Source organism: Canis aureus, chromosome 15 (assembly GCF_053574225.1).
Source record: "Canis aureus isolate CA01 chromosome 15, VMU_Caureus_v.1.0, whole genome shotgun sequence".
Lineage (NCBI taxonomy): Eukaryota > Metazoa > Chordata > Mammalia > Carnivora > Canidae > Canis > Canis aureus.
Window position 1 is genome coordinate 26,891,287 of NC_135625.1, and position 12,722 is coordinate 26,904,008.

General features: G+C 32.1%; 1 long non-coding RNA gene across 8 annotated transcripts in view; it reads left to right on the forward strand.

Annotated features, from left to right (window-relative positions):
- Nucleotides 1-12,722, forward strand: part of LOC144284421 (uncharacterized) — a 364,283-nt gene that overhangs the window by 23,253 nt on the left and 328,308 nt on the right. The window lies entirely within an intron of this gene.

The following is a 12,722-nucleotide window of genomic DNA, read 5'->3' on the forward strand; positions in this document are numbered from 1 at the left end:
TTAATATTTGGTGTACATTCTTGAAAAGGCATTAATATAAATTAAATAAAAATCTGTATGGGGAAAGGTGAATACCAAGAGATTAAAAAGGAAAATTTTTGAGTCAGGCTAGGATATCTGGATTTAAGTTTTTCCTACTTTCTGTGTGAACTCAGACAAATTGTCACTTCATGGACCACTTCTGTCCACTATTATATGACTCTTAAAGATCTCTTTATGAATTCAAGAGCTGTGGAAGCTGCTGAAGCCACTTGAGATTTTCCTTTCATCATGGACAAAGATAACACACATTACCCTTAAATATAGGGGGTTAGAGTTTGCTGCAGAAAACCATTGTCTTATTACAGAATGATAATGGCAATAAGCATGAGGTAATTTAATTTTTCCCTAGTTTGGGTTCAATAAAAAAAACTCTATTTTGGTCTTTTTTAAATATTTATTTATTCATGATAGACATAGAAAGAGAGAGGGGTAGAGACACAGGCGGAAGGAGAAGCAGGCTCCATGCCGGGAGCCCGATGTGGGACTCGATCTCGGGGCTCCGGGATCACGCCCTGAGCCAAAGGCAGGCATTAAACCACTGAGCCACCCAGGGATCCCCTATTTTGGTCTTTTTATATAAATCTATGTCCCTGAACTATATTGCAGGTACATGAATTAATTACAAAAGCAAAATTATTACTATATTTCTTTACCTCTTCTTTTATCCTTTCTGCTTAATTTATAGATTTTAAATAGTGTATATTACATTAAGATCTTTCTAAGACAATTACTTGAATCCGATGTACTAACTCTTCTTTTCCTCTTTTTCACTGTATTCCTTCATTTCCTTTTTTTCTCTCTGAGAATTCATGAGTTTATTTTTACATCCTTGTAGAATTTTCCCTTGATTTAATATAATCTAATTTTTAATCTCTCACATTATTTCAGTGCCACACTTAAAAATTTCCATTTTAACATTTGCATGTAATGAGAGAGAAAAGAAGTAGAAAAAATGCATTTTGCATGTCATTTCTCAATTACTATAAAATAACTATAGGAATTTAAACATCAGGATAATCCTATGGCATGTATATCAGCTTAAAGGCTATCCAAAGGATAACATTGAAAAAACTTTCTGTTGCATATAATGCTATGGTCTGAATGTTTGTGTCCCCCCAGATTCGTAAATTGAAATCCTAAACCACAAAGATAATGGTAATAAGAAGTGGCACGCTTAGGGAGTGCTAGGTCATTAGAGTGGAATCTGCATGAATGGGAGTAGTGCCTTATAAAGAATGATCCAGAGAGATTCTTATCCCTTCTGCTATGTAAGAATACAATTAAAAAGTCATACCTGGAACAGGACCCTCATCTCCAAGCTGGTACCCTGTTCTTAAACTTCCAGCTACCAGAACTGTGAGAAATATGTATATTTAACTATTGAAACATATCTCTTGAACTGTTCAGTGTGTGTGTGTGTGTGTGTGTGTGTGTGTGTGTGTGTATTTTGAATTTGTTTCCAATGGATCTAGCACTTCCAAAGGAAGAATAGGAATTTCAAATTCAAGGTATGGCAGAAACCCTTTGATTCTTAAAGTCTGAAGAGTGAGAGCTAAGGATAAGGGCAGATTTGGCAAAATTGGGAGCCCACCAGGTAGATTCTTTGTCTTCATAGAATGGTATTTAAGAGCAACAGCACTGAGGAGAGGCATAGTAGCTATACTTAGGGATCTGGCAAGGGAATGACATTACTCCTTGACACAAAATAGATTTTGGAGAGAGGCAGAGTTGCACCTGAATGGAGGTTAAACTTTTGATCAAATAAAAAAAACTTAAATGTAATATATTCCCCTCTTGCCTAGCACACCTGATAACTACAAGTAAACAAACAGGTAACTATGTATTTACATTTTAGCCAACTGAGAAGATTTTTAAAAGTCAAATAGCAAAATCAGAAATCAAATAAAATTTTGTATGTTCATAAATATATAAATTTAAATATTTAAGTACCACACAAATATAAATAAGTGCCTCCTTAGAAAGGAGAGAAATGGAAAGTCAAAACATTTATAACCTACATAAAAATTTAATAATATTCCTCAAATATAAATTCATTAGAGATTTTTAAAAAGATGAATAACAAAAGAAAATGGGTAAAGGACATGACAAGGTCATTCATGAAATAAATGCAGTACAAAATGAAACTTCAACTGTTTTAGTATCAAAGAACTTGTTCAATTTTTTCTCTGATACATACATACGTCAAATCCTATAATGTCATGGGTATTACAAAGTAAGGCAGTATTAACAAGGAAAGATTAAAATAGACATCCTAACAATATTTTCCTTTTAACTGATTTTTGAGAGACAAAATATATGGATAGAAAAAAGTCTGGAAGCTCATGCAGCAACATGTTTCTTGATGAATTTAGAGGATATAATTCCAGATGGGATGATTATGGCTGGTTTCTTTCTTTGTTTCTTTCTTAACTTAGTTTTTCTAGTTTTTAAAAAATAATGCATGTGAACCAATGTACTATGCAGATTTATAATGTGAATGAAATTAATGTATACTTTTAGATGGATTCCGTAAGAAATATAAATCAGAGTTGACATATGAGCATAAATTGCCTTATCAAAAGTCATCTGAGATATATCATAAAAATTATACAGAGACTAGATAGCTTTCCAAATTTATCTTCTTCAAAGAATAAAAATAATCCACCCGAATGGCAATTGGCAAGCAACTGGATAAATGCATTTCAGTATGCTCACATGATTGAATATTATATAGTGGTCAAATTGAATGAATAGAGCTGTATTAAAGAACATAAATATTTTCATTACGTTACTGATTGAAGAAAGTCAATTACAGAGAGCTATATAAAAAATGAAACTTTTCTAAAGAGAAAACAAATTAAAGCTAAGCAGTCAGTTTTTAGAAATATAATAACATGATTTTAAAACTGTAGTATAGAAGCAAATCACAAACAAAGAATGCAAAAGAGTGGGTATCTCCTGTGTGTGGGGCAGAGATTATCTAGGTTGAGGGAGGACTAGAGAAATGGATGTAATTTCTTGCTAGCTCTTATCTTGGGTGATGAGTGCAAGGAAGTTTGTCAATTGCTGGCCAATAAAGCAAAGAGAGACCTATATTTTATCAGTTTGGGACTGTGTCATGAAACATGTATATGATAAATACAAGTTCATATAAGTTAAGTTAAATAAAAGTTAAGCGGTAAGTTAAATATAAGTTAAGCGGCAGGAAGGCCGCTTAAAATCAAATTTTAAACAAAGAATAATTCCCAGAATGAATATTCACTCATTACATTATAAATTATTGGATATTTGTTGCAGGTTAGAAAGATGAGGAGGTATTTTTACTTCATTTTACAAAGACATCATCATCCTATCAATATAGGTAGAAATGTAAGAGGAGAAACACAATAGATCATTGTCACTTAATCTAGCTATATGTGGAATGATGATGACAGCTTTACTGAGAATTTATATACAATAATTGAAGATAGTCTAATTTTAGGTAGTCTAAAATATAATCAAGAGGCAAAAGAAGAAACTAAATCATCTCATTGAATACTAAAGGGACATTTGATACTGTTTAATATATATTTCAGGTAAACAAATTTATTTTTAAGCTGAAACAATGAAATATTTGTACATAAGGGCAAATATCAATGTATTCACTAAGTAAAAAATTGGAAATGTTTACTTTTATTATGTATCTTAAAAGTATTCTAAATTATGTAAAAATACAAAAGATAAAGACTGGTATAACTTGTATACAGTATACACTATATAGTTCAAGAAATAAAATGTTACCAGCATTCTGGAGGCCCAGGTACCACTCTTAGATTGTATTGCTCTCTGCGTCATGAATTTGATGTTGAATATTTCCATGTATTTATTTATCCTTTTATTACATAGATATAATAGTGTCTGCTTGTTTGAATCTTATATTTCAACCTTATGTAAATGATAATGACACTTAAAGTATCATAAATGATTAGAAAACAACACATATGTATTTCTATAAAATAAATATTTATCTCTTGCTCTCTATATGTATATTTCAGTTTTTTCTACTGAACATTATTTTTCTGACAATAATTCATGCTGATAACTAAACACGTATCCATTATTTTTCAGTGTCTAATGGGACTTTGTTACATATTCAGTTCATTTCCCTGTTGTTAAAATTTACAAAAAGTTGCTATTCTTGAAAACATTTTTTAAGTATAGTATATATCTAACATAAAGGTCTTTAACATATATATCTGAGTACAAGTCCTAAACTATAAGATAAATATAGTTTCAGCTACATATCAGTCTTTTTTCTTATAATTATAATTTATATCCAAATCACTACTGTAAGAGTTCCTGTTGTTCTGGGTTTTTATGTCAACACTTAACTACTATGAGAATTTTTAGCTTCTAACAATATAACAAAGTTATTAAATTGTATCTCAATATAGTTTTAATGAACATATAATGATTGAACAAAAATTTATGTATTTTTACACTGAAAAACAGAAATTTCCTTCTAAACTGTTTTAGCTGCATTCCAGAAGTTATGTGTTATGTATTCATTCAGCTTAAAAATATACCTAATTTCTATTATGAAATATTCTTTACATGTGACTTATTTAGAAGTACATGGCTTACTTTCAAATAATTTGTTGAAGATCTGGTTATCTTTCTATTATTGATTTCTTGTTTAATTCCACAATGGTCACATAAAATACTCTGTATAATTTTAGTTCTTTGAAATTTGTTGAAACTTTCTCTATGGCATAGCATATTATCTGTGCTAGTGGAGGGTTAATCTGGTAAAAGGTCTATTTTCTCAAATCTTCCATATGAATTTATAAGGATTGCATTGTGTAAATGTAGGGCATAGGGTCCTACATATGTTCATCTGGCCACGTTGGTTGATGATATTTTTTAGATATTTTATACCCTTACAGATATTTACTTGTTTTATTAGTTACTGACAGTGATATATTAAAATATGCAGTTATGGCACTGAACTTGTCTACTTCTCATTTTATTTCTGTAAACATTTGTTTTATGTAATTTGAGGCCCTGATATTAGGTACATACAATGTTAGCATTGATGATCTTCTATTTTCAGTGGTTTGACTTATAGTTTTTCAACCTTACCCTGGTGGAAAATGACACACATTCACTAGAAACCACTTCAAATTTTTAATTTTGATCTTTTCCTGGGCTAGTATATATGGCACGATACTCTGTCTTGATGCTGGCCAATGACACAACAGCAGCGCCCAGTCAGCCACGCAAACACAAAGGTAAACAGCTGATACACTTAGAACTGTTTTGTACCCATATATCCATTCTGTTTTTCACTTTTAGTACATTATTTAGTAAATTACATGAGATAGGCAACACTTTTCTTATAAAATAGACTTTGTGTTAGATGATTTTGCACAATTATAGGCTAATGTAAGTGTCCTGAATACATTTAAAGTAGGCTAGGCTAAGCTATAATGTTTGGTCGGTTAGATGTATTAAATGAATTTTAAATTTACTATATTTTGACTTAAGATGGGTTTATAGGGATGTAGCCCAATTACAAGTTGAGGAAAATCTGTATTATTATGTCTTGCTGTGACATTAACTCCTTTATTATAAAAGCAAAGCAAAACAAAAACCTTTCTTTACATCCAATAGTACTGGTTGTCTTAAATTCTTGTGTGCCTAACAAAGCAGCTTTGCAATATTTTTTTGCATGACATAATCATTTTCCGTCTTTTTCCTTTTAACTCTTCTCTGGCCATATTTATAAAGTCTGTCTCTTATAGGCTGCAAATATGTTGGTCTCATTTTTTGTCTTATTTTTAGATTCTAGACTAAAATCTTTTATTTGGAGCATGTGTTTCATTTACATTTAATAAAATTACAATTAGTGTGTCGAAGCCTAAAAATTAATTATTTTATTTTCTTTTTGTTATATCTGCTCTTTCTTCCTTTATCTATCCTTTCTTTTTTAAAAGTTTTTATTTAAATCTCAGTTAACATACAGTGTAATATTAGTTTTAGGTGAACAATATAATGATTCAACACTTTCATACATTATCTGGTGCTCATCAGGACAAGTTCATCATCTGTTTAACCTATCCCCCACCCCACCTCCTCCTGGTAACCATCAGTTTTTTCTCTATTGTTAAAAATCTGTTTCTCCATTTCTCTTTCTCTCTCTTTTATTCCTCCTATGCTTGTTTGTTTTGTTTCTTAAATTCCACATATGAGTGAAATCATAAGGTATCTTTCTTTCTCTAATTGACTTATTTCTTTTAGCATAATACTCTTTTTTTTTATCCTTCCTTGCTGTCTTTTGAATTAATCAAGTGTGGTTTTATTATTTTACCTTAACTTTTCTGTAATCTTTTAAGTTATACATATTTAAATAATGTTTTTAGTGACTACCCTATAGATTTCAATGTGGGTACTCATTGTAATACAGGCTACTTGAATTAGTACTTTTACCACTAAATGAAATAAGCAAACATCCTGTAACAAAGCAAACCTATCCCCTCTCACCCATGGTGGTATTACTGTTTTTGACAGTTAATTTTCATTTGCATATGTTATAAAATAATTCCTTTGGAGGTATTATTATTTTTGTTGTATTCTGTCAGTAATTGTTTATATTTACTCATTTTTAAAAATCTTTACTAGTTCACTTCCTTGCTGCACCTGCGGACTTGCTTTTGGGGTCCTTTGCCTTCAATCTGAAGAACTTCCATCAGTCTTTTCCTATAGCACATCCACTAGCACCACATAGGCATATCTTGTTTTTAAAAGTTTCTGAGCAGATGATTTTAAATATTGAAGATTATCTTTCTTTCTTCACTTAAGAATATTATTTTCTTTCTTTTTCAGATGAAAAGTCCGTCATCAATTTTTGTATTCCTTCTTTGAAGAAAACATATCTATTATCTCTAACTGCTTTTATGATTGTTTTTGTCTTTATTTCATCTGTTTGATGATACACATAGATGTAGTTGTTTGTTTATGTTTTGGTTTAAAAACTATTTCTAGAGATGTGATAAGCTTCTAGAATCTGTAAATTGATATATTTGATCAGATTCAGGAAATTTTGATCCGTTGTTTTTTAAGCTGTTGCTTTTGTCTCATTTGCTTCTCTTCTCAGATTTAGTTACACTTTTGCTAAACAATGTTCATCTCTCTAACTTCCAGGTGCTATTAAACATTTGGCTTCTTAAGAATTTCATTCACAAGAATGTATGTGCAGCTTGTAAGTCAGTCAACGATTTGAAGAGTTTTCTGTCCTTCAAATCTGGCAGGCCACTTTCCTAGTCTTTTGACCCTTTTCTCTGCAGCCCAGTAAGACTGACACTTTAAGGGGTGCTTCCCTTAAGCTCCAGTTGGAAAATGCTCTTAGGGAAAAAGTAGAGGTGAACATGTCAATCTCTTTTCATGCTTCCCTTCTTTCAAGGATCATACCCTCAAATTCTACCTGGTTTGGTTGCTCTCCAGTGATTTCAACCTTTGTTGTTGCTGTTTTTACAACATTTCCCCTGGCTTTATACTTCAATGCATGAGTTATCCAATACAAGCTGTTCCCTCCTGGTCTAATTGGACTTCTCCAAATTTAAGTTTTTCCAGTTACACTAAAAATATTTTAGAGTTTTCCCTGTTTAGAATCCCATCCAGATTTCTGCATTGCAATTTGTTGTTATATATATATAAAGCTAATATCTTTTCATCTACAAGAGTTTCTCCAATTTTTTTCTTTCCGAAACACTTATCTTTCAGGAAGTCCAGGACATTAATCTTACAGAATGCTCACAGTCTAGAAGTGTCTGGGTTGTTTGCTCATGACGTCTTTCAACATGCCATTATCCCTGCTATTCCCTATAAATTGTAAATTTTTTTCTAAACCTTGGTTATGTACCTATTTAATTGTTTTGGCAAGAGGAGTTCATAGCTGACATTGTATATTTCCATTTGTCACATACCAATTGATGCTATTTGAATGCTTGGTTAAGGTAGTATTGCCAAATCCTTCCATTATAAAACTATATTCTTCTCTTTGCTATTTTCTTTGCAGGATTTGAGTTGATGTTTCAGTATTTCTGATTTAGAATTTATTCTAAGTAAACTTAAAAAACAAAAACCTTAAGTGTATTTATGTGCAAGTAAGTTGCACAAGTTATGGTTGTACAGAAATTATTTTTTTAAATATGCAAACATGCCTATTTAATCACCATCAAAATCAAGACCTAGAACATTACCAGCACATCAGAACATTCTTCATGTCTCCCAGTTATTAATCCTAAACATAACCATATTCAGATTTCTATCACTATTGATTGTTTATACCTGCTTTGAGTTTTTTACAAATGGAATGAAACTTTGTCTTGCTTTTACTCTATGTCTTGATTGTGAAATTCATCTGTATTGTTGCTTTAAGTGATAGTCATACTTTTTTTTAACTTCATAGAGTATATTTTTTTTAAGGATTTTATTTATTCATGAGAGAGACAGAGCACGAGAGAGAGGCAGAGACACAGGCAGAGGGAGAAGCAGGCTCCATGCAGGGAGCCAGACGTGGGACTTGATCCTGGCTCTCCAGGATCACAACCCAGGCTGAAGGCGATGCTAAATCACGGAGCCACCCGGGCTGCCCCATAGAGTACTTGAGAGTGTGAATTATGCAGTTTATTTATTCTGTCTTTAAGTATTTGTGGGCTGTTTTCTTTTTTTACTAATTATAAATAGCACTGCTATGAAATTCTTGTATGTATCTTTTTTTTTTTTTAATTTTTTTATGATAGTCACAGAGAGAGAGAGAGAGAGGGGCAGAGACACAGGCAGAGGGAGAAGCAGGCTCCATGCACCAGGAGCCCGACGTGGGACTCGATCCTGGGTCTCCAGGATCGCGCCCTGGGCCAAAGGCAGGCGCTAAACCGCTGCACCACCCAGGGATCCCCTCTTGTATGTATCTTTTGTTGACTTAAGTTTGTACTTCATTCAGGCATACACTTAGGAAGGAAATTGCTAGTTCATTGGCTATGTATGTGTTTAAATTAGTAGATATTGGAAAATAATTTTTCAAAGTGGTTTAGCTAGTAAATATTTACTCTTACAAGGATAAAAGTTCCAGCTGTTCCACATCTTTTTAAATTTTACATACTACAATGCAATTTTATTCTTGGAACTTCCGACCAAATGAAAAACTAGATACATACTAATTACTCTGAAAACCAAAAGTTGTCCCACACATTTCAAAACTCACTTTGGTTGATAACTACTAGACTATGCTTATGTTGGAAGGCCAAGTAAAGCTAAGTGGGTACCGAGGGAACTTGCCAAAGTTTAAGGCAGCAGTGTGGGGGCTCCTGTGGCCTGTAATGCTATTTGATTGTACTCATTATATTGTATTGTTATTACTTGTCTGTCTCCACATTTGAGTCTAAACTTCTTGAGTTGGCTTTGTTTGCCACTCTGGCTGGTACAAAGTGACATTCAATAAATATTTGTGGATTGAAAGAATTTCTGAATGCTTATTGCTTTAATTAGAACCCTGGCATGGCAGAGAAAGAGAGAGATTAATAGTGAGATTCTAGATGGGAAAAAAAGGAGGTTAAAACTTCTGCTGTCAGGAGGTATATAAAAGTTTGCAAAGTAAGAGAAGCCATCCTCAGAAATAGAAATTGAGTTCAGAGACCTCGAGTACCCAAAATGTTCTATCTTGAATAAAATGTTCTGTACTGAATGGAAGTCTCTGTTTCACTTTGCATATTAAAGCCAGTTTTGTAGCTGTTACTAAGATCGTGTTTCAAAAAGTTTATATTGGTTTCTACATTATCTATTTTGAACAATAATAACAATAACACAATAAAACCATGAAGTAGGGGATCCCTGGGTGGCTCAGCAGTTTTAGTGCTTGCCTTTGGCCCAGGGTGTGATCCTGGAGTCCCAGTATCGAGTCCCACATCAGGTTCCCTGCATGGAGCCTGCTTCTCCCTCTGCCTGTGTCTCTGCCTCCTCTCTCTCTCTGACTCTCATGAATAAATAAATAAAATCTTAAAAAAAAAATAAAAATAAAACCATGAAGTAATCTTATAGATTCTGATGGTTCATTATTCTTCTCAGGACCCCTATATGATAAGCTTTATAATTTACTTTTTATAGGTAAGGAAAATCACTTTTTGAGCTAGCACATTTTTGTAGATGTTTTGAAAATGTCTTTGCCCTTTTTAAAGAAAAGAATATTACCCACTTGATCATATGACAGCTTAATTGACACCACATCCACATGAAATTTATGTTTTATTGCTCCCCCTTTTACCTACGGATTAACCAATCACTAAGGTTACTTGAACCAGACAGAGTCCTGAACCAGTTTCACTAAATTGTTTGACCTTTACTCTGGTAGTGAAAAAAATAGCAGTCTATCTACCACTGCTACAGAAAGCATCTTGGTATTTGTGATGGCAACTTTAGAAAAACAAAATACGAAATGTTGGGGAATAATCATATGCTAAAATACAGCAGTCTTTATTTATTACCATATAAGCAACCAAAGTTTTGGTTAAGTCTGTTTTCATCTATTATGCTGCAGTTCTTTCCTAAATAAGGAAATCTGGGCAATCAATTAAGGCTTCAAGCTTCTCTCTTTAGTTAATTTTGATATTTGCAAATGGCGTTAGTCTCATATTCTATATTTGATGATCCTTTTGGACAAATCTTACGTGTAGTATTTTATTTGTGTTTAGCATCCCAAATTACTTTTTTTTTCAAACATTTCTAATGTTGATAACTGTATACTTCTAAGAGATATGTGATTTTTGAGATGTATATATCATTGTTATCTTGTTATACTAGTTTAATTATTTTACTGCAAGAGAACAGATTGGGATTTTTGAGATCAATATATTTGGAACACAATTGTGTAAGAAGATGATGATACAAACCCTTGGTTACATACCATATATTTATACTAAAAGTAAGATAATTTGTATTTGGGAGCTCTGCCCAAACAGGAAAAGTCAAATTTAGGATCTCATCAATAGAGGATATGGCACAGTTGTTTCCCATCCATCATACGATGGCTGAGTTTTACAAGGATTTGACTACCTGAGAGGAGTTTTGAGATCAAGAAGAAAAAAAGAAAAAAAAAAAAAAAAGTCCTGGCACCATAACATGTGAGGTCCCAAGAATGCCAGGGAAAAATAATATTGTCTCTACATTAAATTTTTTAGAGTGAATTGGATTCAAAGTTGTTATATCCAGATATAATATTGTGTAGAGATAGGCTTCTTAGGGACTCCTCTGGACAATTATTTAATGAACTGTATAAATGTACTACATAATTGTGATTATGAACAGTCAAGAAAAAGTCAACAACTGATATAATGACTCATTTGCCTCAATTTTATGTTATAAACCTTTTGAAAATGCATATAAGTATAGTCTTAATCATAGTGTAGATAGAGTTTAGCATGCTGGCCTCTTAAAATAACATATAATTAGCATCATAGTACTGTTTCCATTTTAAATGAACCTTGTAATGATATCATTAACTCTTTCTCCTATCTTTCTTTTCCAAGAAAGACAGTATATAAACTCAAGTAGGAGCTCTTGTTTTAATTTTCTTCTGTATTACTCTAAGTCATTTGCGCAATTTGCATTATCCTCATTAATGTAGATGGAAGAACAATGGTAATGAGAATCCAGCAGATTCTCATACAATGTGGTCTGTATGTGTATGGAGTATGTGTCACATTGTATGGAGTTATATGTAACACAGCATGATAAATGTAGGAGATCAAGAAAAGTTGGCCCTGATGTTTTGAAATTTGGAATTTAATGGCAAAGAGATATAAACCATATTACAAAGAAGAAACCAATATGCTACAAAGAAGCCCAATTAATATGATATAAGCATGTACTAGATGGAGCTGCTAAAATCAGGGAAAATGGAGGAAGAAATAGAGAAGACTTCAAGAAAGAGGGGTTATGTAAATTGAATCTTGAACAAAAATTGGTAGGATTTCCAACAGGGGATGTGAGAAAATGGGCTATCCAGGTTGGCAGAAGAAAACTTTCCTTTTTCATTTTCTTAGATTATTTTCTTACTATTTCAGAAAGAAAACAAAAATTAAGTAGTAAGATTCCACAGGTTCATGGCATTGTCATAGATGGATAGTCATATCTCTGGATAGGAGTATATTGGAATACTCTCAGCAAATAGGAATTAGGATTTTGAAGAACACTGTACATAAAAAACATGAAAATACACTATTACTCTATAATTAATACTATTTACTTCCCATAATTTAAAATCATCTATGAATTAGAATGTCAGAAAAGTAATTAAGCATGAAAAATTTGCTTTTTATTGACAGTAAAAACTAACTGGAAAATCTTTCTTGATATTCTATCCAGCTATAGTTATTACTTTCAAAATACATTAACTATGCATTTAATCTGCAATTTGCTTTGTCCTTTAGAGAGTTTCATAAGTTTTAGTTTTCCTTCCATTATTATTTCCCCATTTATTATTTAGAAATAATTTATAAATGAACTACATAATGCATAATTCTGGTATATATATATATATATATTTATAAATTAGTTAGACTTATATGTAAAATTAAAAGTTTCATATTTGCTTTATGGCATTAGAATGAGATTCATTAATAGTTACTCTAGGAACAAGTACTGGA